The sequence below is a fragment of the Dermacentor albipictus genome, chromosome 5, assembly GCF_038994185.2.
Source record: "Dermacentor albipictus isolate Rhodes 1998 colony chromosome 5, USDA_Dalb.pri_finalv2, whole genome shotgun sequence".
Taxonomy (NCBI): Eukaryota; Metazoa; Arthropoda; class Arachnida; order Ixodida; family Ixodidae; genus Dermacentor; species Dermacentor albipictus.
The window spans coordinates 123,848,720-123,867,384 of record NC_091825.1 but is presented as its reverse complement, the minus strand read 5'-3'; the positions used below and the strand labels follow the sequence as shown (position 1 = coordinate 123,867,384).

At 47.8% G+C, this 18,665-nt stretch overlaps 1 protein-coding gene and 1 non-coding gene across 2 annotated transcripts in view; one reads left to right on the top strand and one right to left on the bottom strand.

The window, feature by feature from the left end:
- LOC139060066 (enoyl-[acyl-carrier-protein] reductase, mitochondrial-like) overlaps positions 1 to 18,665 on the bottom strand; it is a 437,551-nt gene that overhangs the window by 186,303 nt on the left and 232,583 nt on the right. The gene's annotated exons all lie outside the window — the stretch shown is intronic.
- On the top strand, positions 3,262 to 3,333 carry TRNAT-CGU (transfer RNA threonine (anticodon CGU)). The gene has a single exon. It is a non-coding gene; the product is annotated as a tRNA-Thr (tRNA).

The following is an 18,665-nucleotide window of genomic DNA, read 5'->3' as shown; positions in this document are numbered from 1 at the left end:
TTTGCAGATATATATAGGCGCGTCTCCCACAGGTAGGTGATATGAGAATGTAGACTCTTGGCGGCCGTTTCCCAGAATGCGGGGAACAGATAACGGTTTATCAGCCTGCGAGTTGATCAACTAAGCTTGCAGCCGGAACGTTTGTTTAATATCTGTATAAGTAGATGCTTTGAACCAATGCATTGAACCGTCGTTTTAACAGCTATTAACAAAGCAAAATCGTGTTTGAAGAACTCAGGAAAAAAATAATAATAAAGGCACTCAGGAAAAATGACAGCGATATATGGAAAGAAAAATGCGCATGAAACTTGGCAATAAAAAATTGATCGATAAGGCTCCTTCACATGCTCGGTGGATCGCTGCAGTCTCTCAGGCAAATTTTGTTCGCCTATCCACATATATTATCTGCAAAGCCCAATTAGAGGTGCAAGATAGGACCGGAAAGTAGAACTCCGTTTGAATACAAAAGAAGTTATTATCTGTTGGTTTAGTTCTTCGTGAAATTTATGTTATGTGCGGGCACGATCGCAAAATATTGTTTTCGTTAGTTTTATTCGCAGGCAAAAAGCATATTGATGCTGACTAAAAGGTATTTTATGCACGTACCATGCTGACGTTACCAGCTTGAAATATCTAAACATTGCTAAATAATGCAGTAACTCAGAGTTTAATTGACACTGCCCAGATAAGTTAGCCACCTGGAAGACGCCATCCTTAAAGTGATGAGCAGGCGTTACTATAAACATTTGGGGATCTAAAAACCAGTCCTATTTCCCTATCTAAACCAACATTCACTAGTCCACGCGCCAACGAACAACCAAACCATTTTTGAAAAGCTATCTTTTTTTTTATCTTGGATATAAAACTCGGCGCAATACGGCTTGGCTGATACAATGTGATATCGATAGGCTCTGCGACCCCACCCTCTCTTGCACTAATATGAAGAATTCCAATGCCTTTATGTAAAGATGCCGGAAAATAGCAAATGCTGTGCAGTTAGTTTAAAAGGCCTCATGTGCCGAATGGATGGGAAGACAATTGTGAAAGCCCAGAGCGTAGGGTGAGACATCGAGTGAGCCAGTCGCACAGGAGACGTCACGCGCCATTAGCAAAGTGGGAATTATAAACTAAACAACAAAGCGATTTTGGCTTCATCAATAAATGCACGACAAATAATGATGTCTGACAAGCCTTGGTTTGGTCAGCCAAGCCACGCTGACAGTCACCATTCTTATAATGGCAGTCCTTCCCAGGATTAAAATGGCCAAACAATGCATTTAATGTTTGGATGACGAAGCAGAAGAGGCTGTGCGTGGAAATTAGCAAGCAAAATAACACAGCTATCACCGACAAGTGGACTGAGCCAGCCCGGAGTTTCTCGTTGTTTTGCTAGTAACGGAGCTAAAACAATTATTGCTGAAGTTTTCTCTCTTTCTTTCTTTTTCTCCAACACATCACCAGCTTGCAGTTAAACCACTTACTAAATGTGCCCACCACCTTCGGCCATGAGATCACCTTGCACTTGCTGCCGATGTTCGCCACACAACCCACGCAAGCACGTCCACTGTCTGCGTACTTTGGGACGAGGAGACTTCGGCACCGTATGGCCCCAAGCGGGTTCGACGAGAGGTACAGTCTTGTTCCGGGTCCCGAAAGAAGGCTGGAGTGCGTACGGCCGGTACATGCGATGGCGCGGAAGGGGGAAGGCTAGGCGGCGTCATTACGCAATTCATTACATACTGATTCTAATTGATCTAATGGTTAGTCTGGGAGAGAGAGAGAAAGAGAGGGGCAACCCGGGCGTGCTGATGTGGTTCTGGCAGCGCGCGTAAGCCACGCACGCGATGATGCCTCGCGTGATCCGCGCGTATGATTAGCGGCCCGGCCGTCTCCTCTCCGTTGGGTGAGGTCCTCCGCCGCCGCCGCCGAGAAGTTTCCGGCTCGATCCATTAGGGGGCGCTACTTCGTCTTAATCTGGGGGATGCGGTGGTCCCCGCGCGCGTAATTACCACCCTGTCTCGGTGACGCTCCCAGCGGCTACGCTAGAGACTGCGCGCGCAGACCCCCGGTTTATTCTTTCTTCTTCTTCTATCGCGTTTCTTCTTCAGGCAGGCCGAAGGCGAGGTAGGCACGAGGGTAGGCCCTGCCTGCCCTATACCTCCGCCAGAGGCCGCTGTGCGGCGCGGAGCGGGCGCGCGATACGCCGACCGCGGGGCGGACGGCCAGCGGCAGTTCGCGGCGAGAACGGGGTAGGCTGTGCGTCGCCTTCGCCATAACTCACGCGCCGCCAGACCGTGCGCGTGAGTTCTTGTAAAGCGCGCGCCGTATCGTGGCCTCCTCGCGCTCTCTCCATAGCTACTTCTTGTTCCCCCCCCCCCTCCCTGCCTCACTCCTCTCTCTCTCTCTCGCTTTGAAAGCGTAGGAGAACGGTTGCAGCTTCATGGTTTAGCTCACCGATCAGGCAGCCACGCAATGTGTGTACGGAGGAGTGTATTGCTGATTTGCATATAGATGCCCAGGCATCGCGGTCATCGCGAGCTTGGATATTTACAGGCGTTTTCAGCCCGTGCGCGCGATGCAGCGGCAAACTCCTGACAGCTACGTGACGTCGCCGTGAACACGGTCTGTTTGTAGATGTCCTCGCGGGACCGGCAGTAATAGTTTACATAAACGTCTTCTCTCTACATATCATGTCATAAGAAGTCAACAAACATTGTCACCGAGGGCTACAAAGGGGAAGTTACCTGTGCTTAATAAATGAACTAAAGAAATGATAAATTAATGAAAATTAAAGTGGATGAAAAAACAACTTGCCGCAGGTGGGGAACGATCCCACGTCTTAATGCGAAGACGTGGGATCGTTCCTCACCTTCGGCAAGTTTCTTTTTTTCATCCACTTTTTTTTTTCATTAATTTATCATTTCTTTAATTCATTTATTAAGCACAGGTAACTTTCCCTATGTAGCCCTTGGTGACAATGTTTGTTTGCTTCTTATGATACGAGTAATAAAAATCAGGCCCCTCGGTTAACTCCCTTTCTTCTCGTTTATTACATAACGAGGTTTTCGCATCCGGCAACATTGATGCCTTCAGGTGGCATGTGTGCGTTTATTGGCCAGTTGCCTTCACCCAAAAAGATCACGTACTCGTAAAGGATGTTCCACATCAGCCGCCAAGATTTGTGAGTGTTAGCACTGGCTGTGCGCTTCCAGTGTTCTAGTAGGAAACACAAATACCCAAGAAAGTGGGTGGGAAAGCGGCGCCGCGGTAGCTCAATTGGTAGAGCATCGCACGCGTAATGCGATGACGCGGGATCGTTCCCCACCTGCGGCAAGTTGTTTTTTTACCCAGTTTAATTTCCATTAATTTATCTTTCCTTAAATTCATTGATTAAGCACGAGTAATTAATTTCCTCGGTGTAATCCTTGGTCACAATGTTTGTTGGCTTCTTACGATATGATTAATAAAAATCAGGCCCCTCGGTTAACTCCCCTTTCTTCTCGTTTCTCTCTATGTACACACGTGTGGAGGGCTCCTCCGCTAACCTAACCTAGCTGAACAAGGTCTAGTTCCCTCCTCTCTCTCTCTATTATATATATATATATATATATATATATATATATATATATATATATATATATATATATATATATATATATATATATATCCATGCAGTACCGTTAAGTGTCCCAAAGGTGTCTCTGTAAGCCTTCCAGGAACACAATAGTGATCCATCTGCAGGCAATTAAGACAGTCGCATAAGAAAATTTTCAGGGCTTGTAGTTTTGCTTTGACAGATTGCATAACACTATCTGCGTAATTGCGCACTTAAGAATTACGCACTACAATCCGTGCACACAGAACGATGAAGTGGGACATTCGTGTTTTCGTCGTGCGCAGTTATGGTCCTCCACTACTGCGTGCCTCATAATCACATCGTAGTTCTGACAAGTAAAATAACATAACTTAATTTTAAGTTCTTGTTCGACACAAGTGCTGCGTTTCTAGAGGATCAAACAACGACTGAATTCTCTTACTACAATGCATGGTGATGACAAGGAAATGAAAGCGATGAATCTCTCGATCAGTTAATGATGCGCTAAATCCAGTCTTGAAGACTGTTAATATTTCACCGCGTCACGGGGCCTATTTCTTATGAAGGATGCATAGATACGCTGGTCTCAATGAGGTACATTAATTTGTCGAGCGTTGCGGTGCGTTTTACGCTTGTTGTGTATCGTCATCCAGCGTGCGTATCATTGCCTTTTTCATCGTACCCATTTGGAGTGATAAAAAAAAAGAAAATCCTGGGTTTTACGTGCCAAAATTACGATTTGATTACCGGGCGTGCACGTCGCAGTAAGAGACTCCGGATTTATTTTGGCGACCAGTAGTTCTTTAACGTGCACTTAAATCCAAGTGCACGAGCACACTGCATGTAGCCCCTATGGAAATGTGGCCCTCGTACGTGGCAGGGCAGGGTCGAATCCACGATCACATGCTGAGCAGCGAAATGTGCACTGGTGTGCCACGGTGGGTACCTGTCTGCAATATAGCATGCTATAGGCGTGGCGTTAGGCAAAGCTCTCCAGGATGCATTGAAGAACCCCTTTCTCTCTCGCTTATCAAAACGGCTGGAGAGGCACCGCGATAATTTTAGCGAAGTAATGCTCAAAACTGGGTCGATTATGCGGAACAACGACCATGATAACAAACTAAAAACACAAACACTTCATGTAAATTCTAGCTAGCTAACTAACTAACTAACTAACTAACTAACTAACTAACTAACTAACTAACTAACTAACTAACTAACTAACTGATTAGCTGACTGACTGACTGACTGACTGCTTAGCTGACTGACTGATTGGCTTACTAACTGGTTAGCTGACTGACTGGCTGACTGACTGACTAACCAACTAACTAACCAATTAGCTAGCTAAATCACTGACGCACTGACCAACTAACCACAAGGAGCTGCACATATGCAGAAATGCTCGGGAACCTCCTTGAATCCATATTTGAATGGCATTATATAGCTAAGGTGCAACATAACCGTACGGTGTCGGTTCTAATTCAGTGAAAGCGGAAGAAGAGACCGACCGGGAGGGCGCTCGCTTCAGTCGGGTCGTTTTTTGTGACATAGAGATAAGCTGTCGTGTCGTCCGTCGTGACTGTTAAGACAGTGTTGGTGACTATGCATAAATTGAGCGCGCGCAGAGAGAGAAAAAAAAAAAAGAAATAGCGACAACTGTCAGCACCACACAAGCCTCTTCACGTTGGCGGCAAGGAGAAATGTTTTCAGAAATCCCGTGGAAGTGCATGAAGCCGCCTTAGTTCGTGTACGCACTGGGAATGCAACGCACTTAAAGCTCTGGGGAGAGACAGCGACCAGCTAGCTCTGCAGTAAGAGAGGGATCGCCTCTTTTGAGGATTCATTCGCCGACATCACTCGTCCCTCGCCGTTTTCCTTCCTTCCTTTCTTTCTCATACGCCGCGGCAAGAAACCAACCTCGCTGGCAAAAGTGCAAGAAAGCGCGAGAAAAAACCAACCTCGCTGGCACACATCGCGCTGCGGAATGCCGCTTACGCGGCAGCCTATATATCTCTCGAGAGACGCGCAGAACGTGGCTCGAAACACATCACGTGTCCCGGAGGAAACAGGTGTTTTTCGTGAAAGTGGGGAACCACGCCCTTCTTGGTGGCATGGGGCGGAAGGCCCTATATAGGAGGGTGGAGGGGGGGCTGTTGCACGTATCGAGCAATGTCAGCCGCGGGCAGCTTTCCTCACTCTTTTTTTCGGGGCGGAGGCCACACACGTTCTATACGAGCGGCGAAAAAAGATCGGTGAGCCATGCTTGCGGGCACCCAGAGTTTCTTCTAAGCCTCACTCCGGCTGCGATGCAGGGAAAAGAAATGGTTCCTGTCGTCGAAGCGCTTGCGCATGTGCATGCGTGTATGCGTGCCAACCGCTGTTGGATCGCACATATAGGAATGGCGGACTCGTAGTATACGCGTGGGCTCAGGTCAGCGCAAATGCACCACGAATTGAGGTTCGGACGAGTCATCTATCGTCCCAGAGCCATGGAAGCTCGGAAAAATATGCCTCGAGCTTACCTTGGTTCTGCGGTGTGTTATTATCAACTTTTTTTTTCTTTTAAAACACTTGAGAGATCCGCAGATTTACGAAACCGAGATAGATATAACACGATGTAAGCGGGGGAGATGTAGAGACGCGGTGATCGCGGTAATATATGCATCGACGATGGTGCTGGTGCGATTACGAAATTCCGGAAATCCGCTGATAAGTGTCCTTTAGAGCTTGCGATCGGTCTCAGGCGGTAAGTTGATTTATTCTGCTTTTGAAATGCGTTAATGGCCTCATGGAGCGGCGAGGAAGTTATATTTAATGGTTGCGATCGAAAAGCGCAAAGCTCTGAATTGATGCTAGACTGAACTTGGCACTTCCATGTTTCTTTTCTGTTTAACCGCCGGCTAAGCTCCCGCCATTACTTGCTTTCACGTCCCGTGACACATAATTCTGACGAATTATTATGCGAAGTTTACGAATAATTCACACACGACCACCGGGAGAGAGCGACGATAGCAATCAGAAAAAAAGTTTTCCCAAATGTACGACATTTATCACAAATGCACTTAAGAATCAACATTGGAAACCGCCTGTAGCATAAGAAGGGAAACGGGAACTAGACAGGAGGAGGAGGAGGAAGAGGAGGAGGAGGAGGAGGAGGAGGAGGAGGAGGAGGAGGAGCATTTTCGAAGGTGTATAGGACCTTGTGCATCAGAACGATCTTTGTTTTTCTAAGTATTAATACCAGACAGAAAACTAGGGTGCGTTTCGCTTCGCAAATATATACTAGGCTGCGCGTCATATCTTACATTGTTGTAAATGAAAAAAATATGCTTTTGTTAAGTGGTCCCGCCACTAAGCGCGATGGGTATAAGGTCCAACATGTTTTGTGTAGTGAATTTCTTGGCCGATATGAAGAATAATGAGCACGCACGCACGCACGCACGCAACACACACACACACACGCATGCACACGCACGCACACACGCACACGCACGCACGCACGCACGCACACGCACACGCACACGCATCTTAATAAAATAAAGAAGAGAAGCGACGTTCAGTTTAATGTTGCCGGCGCAATGGGGTGAAGTGCGCTCATTCGCTTTCGAAATGGTCTGACCGTGTGCGTAACCTTCAAGAAAAGCATCGCCAGAGAATGAAGGGCAGCTCTGGCCGTTCAGGTGGCGCCAAGCTGGCTTCTGTCTGGCTGCATCAGAGGCAAAGGTTTGGGCAAGCATCACACTACGGATATATAGAATGAACACTCGACAGTTGTGTGCAGTGAGACCAGAATTCGGAACAGAGCCAGTCAAGCCAGCAGAGGTGAACTTAACAAATCTTGCTACGTAGCGAATCCGCTACTAGCGCTATAAAATCTCAATTTACCACCGTTATTGCAACGCTGCGTCATTTATTGCCCATTCTCACTATTCGCAGTAGATATGCACTAACTGAACGAGTACGAGGAACACAATAAACCTTGTGAAGAGCTAATCTGAAGAAACAATATTGTAGTTAAATAATTGCGGGCCTCGGTGCAGCTGAGTAAACTGAAGTTGTGGCGATGCATGTATACAGTCTGTGCGTTTGGTCCGCGCACGTGCTAAAAACACCAAACTTAGTAAATATGCGTGAACCACGCATAACAACGGAGGAGCCCAAACTAAGACACAATGAAATAGGGTACCAGGTCTCTTTCAAAAAGTGTGCTTCCCTCGCTCTTCGCTCAGAAACATTGTAATTCACAAGTCCACTTCTTTGCAATGTTCATTTGCATGCCTAACGGCGGTATCGGTCATGGTTCAAACGAAGATGAGGTGCTATGTAGTTCTACATCAGGCAGCTTGTTTCTTGCACATGGTTTCTTCACGATTTTTAATCTTTTCCAGCGTTTTCAATCTCATAAGGGAAAGAAAAAATTGTTCGTGCAGTAAAGCTTGCCCCACAAGTTCGGCAAATAACGTCTGCAGAAAGGTGTCTTTGTGCACTTACGAAACGGTTCCGATAATTTCGGTTCCGAATTACGATTGAGAATAATATCCTGCACCGCACGGGTCTGAAGTTCAGGCGCCGATGCACAGAACTGTAGAGAGACGCGCGGCGGGGGTACGTCTCGACTCGAGTGGCGAATGGCGCCGGGCCGCCGCTCCTTGTTCGTCCCAGGTCGAGAAGAGAGGCAGTGCCTTACCGAACTCGTGCCCCGCTTGAAAAGAGAGAGCACTGCCAAGCCCGCTGTTTGCTCGTTAACATCCGGCGCAACAGCTTGTCGGGTGCGCCGCAGGCCTAAGTGCAGCGCCACGTATAGCGCCACGCTGAGCGCCGCAGCGCCCCCTGGCGAACGCGGGTTGCCCGTCAGAGCGTAAGCAAACGTGTCTGCCGGTATGGACCGCGTGTTCTTTTGTTGTTATTTAGCGTGCGAGCTTTTTTCTTGTTTTGCCGTCGTCTCTCTCGCGTGAATCTCGACAGCGACGAAAGCGTGTGCGCGTCACGCTGTGGAGTTTCGAGTAAGCACGGCGCCATAGGCTCAGGCTTTCCTGGGAAATTTACTAGAAGGAACTCAGGCGCCAACGTATAGGTCTGCAAAACAAAGGAAACTCACTCAGACTCACTCACAAAATACTTTTTTTTTTGTCGCTTATAATCATTCGCACTGAGACTCACGAATATTCTACTCAGCCGGGCTCACTCGGACTCTAGACTCACAAATGTTCCGATCATCCGGGCCTCTCTGGGGCTAAGACTCAGCAAAACTCTACTTAGTCAGTCCCGAGCTCCCTCGGACTCGGAAGAGTGGCTTGCTGAGCGAGCTAGCTGGTACATGGTATCAGCACCTCACTTCCCCTTACCTTTCCCCCAGTGCAGAGTAGCAAACGAGAATCTTTTCGGGTTGACCTCCTCGCATTTTCCACCTCGTTTACCCTCTCTCTGCCTCTCTCTGCCTCTCTCTTCTTGTTCCCTTTTCTGTGTCCTGCCTCACGATTTTTTCTAGTTTTCCTTTCTGTTTTCTGGCATATACCCTTACAAAGTACTCGGACTCCCACTCACCAAAAGTCTACTTGGCTCAGCTGGGCTCACTCAGGCTCAACGGTCAGCCTGAGTCTGACTGAATGTAAGTTAGTATGAGTGAGCCAACTAATGAGCGACTTGGGCGACTTACGGGCGCTAGTGTTTACGGGAGTTGCAAGTACGTCAGTTCAGCGCACGGCAATGATAAGTACTACGTGGATTTGTCGAAACTTTGTTCTTGTTTCTTCAAATCCTTAAATTTCAACCCTTGTGACTTCAAATCAACGAACTATTGCGTTATAAGTGCAACAATTCGCAATGTTTATGCACGTGCGTAGAGTCTTATGGCCTTCATGCGTTTTAAAAAAAATACATATACAGTCAAATCCCGATGATTCGAAATCTCTTAATCCGAATAGACGGATAACTTGAACTGCTCTGTTGGGCCCGGCAAAGTCCGATGTATACGAATAGAGAAAAAAAATCCCGCGAATTCAAACAGCGAAAACCACGCAACGGTAATTTTGAACACGATTTCTCACTTCCACGGACTGCTTTTCGGACAAACCCGAGCCAAACGTGAAGGTTCGATGCGTCGCTAGCTACCACAATGTTGCGTGGCATATGAACGACGAGGAAAGACGCGCGGGAAGCAGAGTTTGAAACGGAGCAAGCAGAACCGCGCACCCCCTCCTTTCCCACCCGGTTTAGAAGCAGCAGGAATGACTACCCAGAGCGTTAACCACGCGAGCACTCACCCACGACCACTCTTCTCCTCCTAGCACGTACTTGATCACGTTACCAAACGCTAATCTGGGCCTCTTCTGGCATATGTCGTTGCGCTCTGATGGAAGAAAAAAAAAACAGTTGACATTCACTTAAGCATCCGCACGTGATTTGAATGCGAAAGCATTGTGACGTGCCACGTGTCGTGGCGTGACACGTGACGTGACGTCACACATTAGTATCTCGGAATCAATTTCACTTCCAAATATAATGAAAAATAAAATAAAATAATGGCGTTTTTACGCGCCAGAACCACGATCTGATTATGAAGCACGCCGAAGTGCGGGACACCGCTTTAATTTTGACCACATGAAGTCCTCTAACGTCCCCCTAAATCTAAATGCATGGTTGTGTGTGTGTGAGTGTGTTTTTTTTTTTTCACATTTCGACCCCATCGAAATGCGGTCGCCGTGGCCGGGATTTGATCCCGCGACGTCGTGCTTAGCGGCGCAACACCAAAGTCACTGAGCAACCACGGCGGGTACGAATTATCATGCGACCATGATGCGTGGCGTCATACATTGTCACGTGTGCTCCACAAATCTGCCTTAATTCACCTTGCGCTCATTTGCGCCAAGCTTAATACACCTTAATTCACTTTAATCCAACTTAATCCATCTTGGTCTAATTTTTACCAAGCTTAATCAACCTTACTTCATTTTGATCCACCTTAATACACCTTAATCCACTTTAATTCACCTTCGCCCATTAACTCGCCCAAATGTCAGCTTTCATGAACCATATCATGAGAACGTAATTGCTGGAGCAGTGCAGGCCCTGTATTGTGCAAGAATGTTCATCTAACTAACCCAGCAGTTATCGCATCCTTAATTGTGATTTATGTGTGACAAGGAAGAGTACGTATATAGCATTCTGGAATATTCCGATCGCATCTGTCCCGATAGATATAACTCTGGAATAACAAGAGCAATACGAGATAGAGTTTTTGAGTACGCCCTGCATAGAAAAAAAAAATTATGGAGGTTAACAAAACGAGAAGCAAAGAAGCAATGTCCACCGCAATGGCATACAAGCCGCATGCATCAGCCGGATGTCTCAAATACTGCGGTGTGCAAGTAACCGACAGAACTGCAGGAAAGCCAAACGCGTTCCAAACAAGAAAGATGGCGCCGTACCTTGCGGTATACATCCACAACATCGAATAAATTACCGAAGGCGTAGCACAAGAAGAATAAGGAAACAAGAAAAAAAAAGAAAGAGAGAGAAACTGGGCCGAAATTCGTCGGACGAACGCCGTCAGCTGCGCAGATGAAGCCGTCCGGAGGCTATGAGCACGCACCCGAACAAGCGTTCCCCAAAAATCCTAACACTTGTTGGCTTGCGAGGCCTAAGAGCAAGCTACGACGCTTTACAGACGTAAGAATGAATTACGAACGACAAGGAACGACCGGTGGCCCCACACAGGCGCGCAATCCTAATGTATACACAGCGGAAAACGAACGGGACGCCCGTGTAATAATTCTGCGAGAGCGATCCACGCTCTGCGAGTGTCGCCGTTTCAGAAGCAATACAGACTTGGCTCGCCTTCCGAGAAAACGACCCCTACAGAAGCAGGCGTTGCACCTCGCCCGTGCGAGCTATATAATGCCACGAGAATCCCATAAGGCGAAACAAACGTGCAAACAAAACAAAACGAAACGAAACACGCGAAGAAACAACTGGGGAATGACTGCTGCGAGCTCCCCAGAACAGAAGCGAGCGTTATTCGCCAAGGGCGTAGGTTAGTGAGCCAGGAACGGCGAAGACGACGACCACCAGAAGCCGTGAGCGCACGGGTGAGCAACAACAAAAAAAAAAAGAGAAGCGAATTGGAACAAACGGAACAGTAAGTTGGCGTGAGCGCCAAAGGAACATGACACCTCACATGTTCAGCACCCCCCTCCCTCCCTCCCTCCTCCTCACTTCCCCTAACGAATGCACAGCGTGGGCAATGAGGAGGCAAGACAGCGGGGTCTTCTTCAGACAGGGCGTCACCATGGGGCACTCGCGCGTTGAGCTGATGGAAGAAGCAGCAAGCAGCAAGCGGGAGACTCGCAGACTTCTGGGAACTGCGAGCGCCCCCCTTGCCGCGCGCTCCGAGTGTTTACAGACACGGGCAGCAGACCGCGGCGGGCACTTTAAAACGGTGCCCGCGTCTAGCATGCGGTACACGTTGCTTAACAGGGCGACCCATACGTGCAGCGCTCTTTCGCGACTGGCACGCTGAAGAGACGCGCGTGGAAACGGAGGAGGCAGGGGAAGGAAGGGAGGGCAACGCGCGGCCACGCTTCTGTGCAAGAATGCGTTCGTAACTGTAGACGGGGGCGATCTCTGGAGCCCATGAGAAGGAACGTGTAGTTTAGAGTTTGCAGAGATGCCGGGCCGCCTCGTTAATCGTGGTCGCCGCGGTTTCGGCGTGTATCTCACAACGCTGTATAATATATATATATATATATATATATATATATATATATATATATATATATATATATTCCTTTGTGCACACGAGTAATTTGTTTCATTGAGGCGTGCGCACGATGCCGGTTGTCCATTCGTATACCGCTTAGGCGTTGGCTGCCTCTGTAGTGCAGACGTCACTGCAATAAAGGCGAACTCAATTTTTTTAAAGCTTTTTTTTCTTTGTAATATTCTTCAGAGCAGTAACCGGGTGCTTCACTGGCAGTGGTGTCGTCAACTCTAGTCTACGTCGGAACGGTAGGATAACCTCGCAAGCCCTGTTACCCAATAAAGACAGCAATGTTTGCGTGTATGCGGCGGTGTACCTGCTTCGTCCTGTCACGAATCCTGTCCTGCCGTTCGGCCAACTTGTCCGACTTGGATGAATGCCTGTACTCGCTCTGAGACCGCGGAAGTTCTTGCGGTAAAACACGTTGTGGGGCTAGTTGGTGCATAGCTTTCAATAGATGAAGCGCCAAAAGTGATGGCACACAAGAAGAAATACAGACAGGACAAAGCGCTACGTACTTGCAACTGTTTTTTGAAATGACAGGTGGCTGATTATATAGCCATGAGGAGAGGGGAACGAAAAAAGAGGGACACTGAATATGTCATTTCAAAAAACAGTTGCAAGTAACGCCTTGTCCTGTCTGCATTTCTTCTTGTGTGCCGTCACTTTTGGCGCTTCATCTATTGGAAGTTCTTGCGATTAAACCCGATGCAACCCCCCTGAGAAGTGCTGTTTGGCGATTAGAGATTTGTGCCCTCGCCGTGCGCAGTTCAAGATTACAGGTTTTCAATCGTAAAAGCGCTGCGAAATGAAAGCACACGGCATTTTGCCGGGACGCTCCGTTTTACGCGCCCAGCTCGCCACTTGCACAAAGCGTTTCGAAGACTGCGTGAAGTGTGCCACGCGTTAACAATGAAGACAAAAGACGTGCTGAAATACGGGACGCTGCGCTTTAAGCTTGAGTGTTGTTTAATAACTGCAGACAAATGGGAAGTATAGGCTACATGGGAAGGAAGGGAAGGTGCCTCGATTTGTAGGTAGGTCAAATTCGATTTGAAATTGACCAGTCACACAGGGTGCGCTGCCAGCCATCCGAAGCATAATTTATGGAGAAACGAAAGAGATGGAATCGAGAAACTAAGAGGCTCACCCATGATCTCTATAGTAGCTTATGTTCATATACGACAGCGTGAGTAATAAATCAAGTGGCTCAAGTAAGAAAACTACATAGAAGCGCGAGTCGCAGTGTTCCTCTGCAGCCGAGTGAGGGAAAAGTGTGACAGAGTGCCTACCGCTTCAGCATTCGTCACAAGCGCCTCAAGAGCCACGAAAAGTTCGTCGACCGACAGACTCCGGAGAGGCATAGAATACTATAGAGCAACAATTAAGGGGCACTTCGTTCTCAGTACACAGTCGTGCGCAGAACTTTCTTACAGGAAGCACAACCGCGGCTTACGAAAACGATACGGTCGAACGAAAACGGACCCGCACCGAGACCGCGCGACGAGGCGGCAAAAAGAACTCCTGCCACGCTTCTTCGAGATTCGCGTGACGTTAACCGGGGCTGCGCAGACTGTGAGTCGCCACGGGTCGCCCCTTCTTTCTTTTATGCTTGTCATCTTTATTTTCTGCCACCCACTCGGCGTACATGGGACCACAAGGGACGAGCCTGTCTCCAAACCAGCGCTCGAGCCCGGGCGCCTGCAGCAAGCAGCAGGCGATGCGCGCGAAGCGCGAGGTTCTATACCGATTCGTTTGCGAAGAGAACCCCAGTGTTGATTCCGCATCAACAGGGTCGCTGCGCTCGCAGAGTTCCCGGCTCGCGGAGCGGCACCGCTAATTTCCTGGCCAAGATAATCAATCACGGAGCTGCGGCAGCGGCGGGCAGGCGTGCTGGCTGTCTTAGAAGAGAGAGAGCCGCGCCCGAACCGCGGCGTCTCCATGACGACGGGGCCCGGCGTTCGGAGGCCGGGCGATGGGTCGAGGGAAGGGCCGAAAGGAAAGACATGCGATTGCGCATGCAGTCTTGCGGTTCGAATTGTATTTTTAAGCCTCTCATTCACGCGTGCGTGCCGTTTTACGCGATTGCGCGCGTGCTATACAAGGACCACACCGTGTACAACAGAACTGCTTGTTGGCCTAGTTGGTGCTTGCTAAAAGACATGTTTTTTTTGCCGAAATTGAACACTCACACAAGGAAGAGACACAACACGGGCGGCACTTCCAACTGATTTATTTTGGCCTGTGACCCAAGAATATATATATACATACATACATGCGCTGGCTGTTCACAGATCTACGTAACCCGGCGGTCAAACAATCTATAGTTTCCGATTCATAGAGCACGATAGATGTATCACTAATGCAATTTGTACCTTTCTTTCTTTTTCCTTTTTTTTTTATAGATAGTAGGCTTCCATCAGCTCACGGTGCAGCATGCGTACACATCGTGTACGCATGCATGCATGCGATTAGCAGGATTTGTCACCCCGTAATGCGAAACGCGTGTGGACACACGGCTGGTGCGCAAACAGCAACGTGGTCGCGTATGAGTTCCTTTCCATTTCCCTCCGAGGGAATCGACAGTCGCCTATAGAACGCGTCACGAAATTTCAATGAAAATGAAGAAGACCGCGATTTAGAATAATAGAATCGAGCAAGACGGTCCCGGTGTAAGTAGGAGTTATAATTTTAAACTGGCACGGAAAGTCTTAAACACGGTACGCCGATTCACTTGCGGTGGAACCTTGGTGCTATATCGCTGGATCACGTGCATGTATAACCTATGATTCCTCTATATACGTTAGTCGGCTATTATTAACTGCAGAAAATGTATTGTTTAATGTCGTTGGGTTCGCATTATAAAGGCGCTTGCGCTTTTTTCTATACGGTATTAGGATCTAAAAAAAAAATCTTCGCGCTAGATATACGCGGTAGAACCGTGGTGAGTCGTGGAGTCTCTCATCGTACATGGCTGCTCACATGAATGCTCTTGTAGGAGTGCAAGTTATGCGAGCGAGTATACCCGAGTTCTTTGGCCTCCCTCATGTGATACGAAATGACATCGACCTATTGTGGGTGCCAGCGCAACACGAATATCGCTGCTGGCATATTCTACCACTTCCCGCCAATGCCAGCGTATAGAATCATCGCTGTGCTCAACACATATCACTGTTTCCGGCATGTTTTCAGCCTACGACTTTATAAACACGATCGCAACTGCGGATCGAGAAGTTCCGGTAAAAGATGTCCCTCAAACTTTTCTGCTTTACCACTAAATAAATAAATAAATAAATAAATAAATAAATAAATAAATAAATAAAGGACAGGTGCCATAAAAATTGGTTTTCGGTCCCCTTCATTAAGAAAATACTAGGGGTGCACCTGAATATTCGAAACTTTTGAATAACGAATTTAATAGAGTTCTGCTCCACTCGGTATTAGAATTGAATATTCAATATTCGTAAATGGGAATAACGAATTTAATAGTGTTCTATTCCACTCGGTATTAGAATTGAATAGTCCCTATTCGTAAATGGTAATATTTTTCGAATACCTTTCGAATATTCTAAAACGTCAACTGCGCACAAGTAAACATGCAGTTGGAGCAAAAGTACTGTAAATGTTCATCCCCGCGAACATGTAGTGTACACAAAAGATGAGAACTTGCGCAATGGAGCAGGCTACGTCAATTAGGTAGCCATACTTTGCAGGCTGTACAGCGATCATTCGCGCTCTCTGAAGAGGCCTGCGCATGCGAAGAAACGACTTGCTTTGCTTCTCATGCTTCATGCTTCATCTTTCCGTGAGCAAAGAATTGGTGATACTGATGATGATTCTCATCCAAGGCAGATACGCGAGCCAAAAGAAATAACAACATCTGGATGATAACACCCCATTTCACATTCCCTCCCCCAACGCTAGGTACTTGATGCGATTGATTGTTATAGCAACAGCTCGCAACACAGTTAATTCCTTATCAATACAGATTGATTGAAGACATTAGAAAACAAGAATAAATAAATAAAACAGTAAAGAAAACTCACAGCATTTCAGGACATCGTCGGCGCTACAATTTCGATGAAAAGTGTAAAAAAAAAGCAGGTTATTGAATTATATTTCTCAATTTCCTTTCCGCAAGAACACTGAAATCCAATTTCGAAAGAATACCACACTGGAATGTGTTTCTCCGTAGTGTCCTCAACTGCTGAAACTATGAGTAGCATCTGTGGAAACGGAGACGCTATAGAACGGTGCATATAGGTACAGGATCGAGCTCGCACCCGACAGTGAAGCCCATCGACAACGAAATCATTCGAACACGAACATTATTACCTTGAGAGAACAGACGACACACGCGGTTGAGGGAGTTCCGCCCGCGGGATGAGCCGAAACGGAAGCAGATGCACTTACGAAGGGCAGATGCAAGACCGCACGTATATGGAAGCGAAAAAGAATGAGGGGGGAGAAAATTGAGGAGCAAGGGTGTAGAGACAATTACCCCGGACTCGTGACGGAAGACTCGGATTTAGCGAGCATCGCAAACACAATTCCCGAACCGGGTGGTGTCTTCCCTTTATTAGTTCTCCAAGAGGCGGCTGCTATCGCTGCGAATATCGCTGATGAGCAATAAGGCCTTCGTGATGAAGTATGATATAGGGCGTGCGGCTAAAACATGCGCTTCCGCTGTGGGTTCTTTGGCGGTAAGTATTTACTTCCCCTCTCAGGGCTGAACGGCGTTCGGTTGCTCAAAAAAGCATTAATAAACGAGAAGGAAAGAGGAGGGAATAGGGGGGAGGGGGGGAAGCGGTGCTTTAGTTGCCCTCAATGAAAAGGTGTGCGGATGATGGGCGCGCCAGTTGGTGTACAGAGTGTCACGCAGACTTCTGAGCCTATTTCCGGACGTGTCATATGAGCCGGAAGATGGAGCAGGACGGGTGTGACGTAAGAGGACTAGAAATAAGAAGAAAAAACAAAGAAAGAACAGAACAACGGAGCCAAGTTCATGCACGTGCCGTTGTTTGAGATGGCTGAGCTGTGTAGAATGAAGCCTGTATCGTCGACCCATTATATTCTTGCAGCGTGGCTTGACCTGGGTCTCTTATATGCTGCCCTGTGAACGAACCCTGGAGGAGGTATATCATGGCAGGCATGGTAAGCATGGTAGGCATGGCAGTCACCGATCGGAACCCATGGCTACTGCGTGAATTTCTCATGATAACTGCTGCAGCTTTGAGACGTGGCAGCACACCGATAAGCAATAAATAACAATTAGCTTCAGGAATGAGCCGAGTCATTACTATGTTGATCATACAATAGGAGGCCTCAAAACTTCACATATTGATATAAACGTAGGACAAATTTTGATTGATTGATTGATTGATTGATTGATTGATTGATTGATTGATTGATTGAAGAAACGCTAGAGAACGCTTTCAATTATACCCGACGATGCTACACAACATACAATCGACAACAGGCAGGTCATATTGGTTATTATAGTATATAGTTTCTGCGGCGACGCAATGCCAGTAACTACTTTTGAGTACTTAACGAAGACTTTACCCTTGTAAAACCCATGCTGAAGTAAGCAACCTCGTGCAGTTGTATTCGACGCTAAAGAGACCGAAGGTAAAGAACTAACATCGGGCAGCCGTTGCCCTGGGGAATACAAGGCCCTTAGTCGAAACGTTGGCTTCAGCGACATCCTTTGTTCGACCCCTGTCGTCCACTTAAAGACTCCTTGTCCCTGCGGACCTCTATCTTGTCTTACCTTTATATTGTGACGTATACCTGTCGTCAGCGTATGTCTGCCGCTTGCGTCCTCCGCATATACTCTGTCTCACCAACTCCATGCAATGCAGCGAAGGCCACGGTTCGTGTCAGTCAATCAGCAACGACAGCGGGCCTCGTGTTCAAAGAAGGGAGGAGGGCTCGCCCATTGTGCGCTACCAAACCTTCCGTGAATCTTCCATGCAGTCGGCGTTGCTCTGGGCGATCAAAACGGACAATGGAAAAGACCTTCTTACATTCCCCTCGCTGCACAGCGCGGAGTTGATAAGGTGGAGATTACAGTAAGGCTCTCCAAATGTTCGCATTACAGCTCAATATCATTGCGGCAGTGGACCGAAACCAAAATGGTGGGCACGCGCTAAGCGGTTAGTGACACGGCTCACTCGAAACCGAGTGGGACGAGCGCCCCCCCCCCCCTCTCCCCCTTTCGCTCGGCCGCGGAGACAGCGCGGCGACTGCGGCGTTGCACGGAGAGCGGAAGGCGAGGGACGTCGCTCCACCCTACGCGCGAACGCGAGC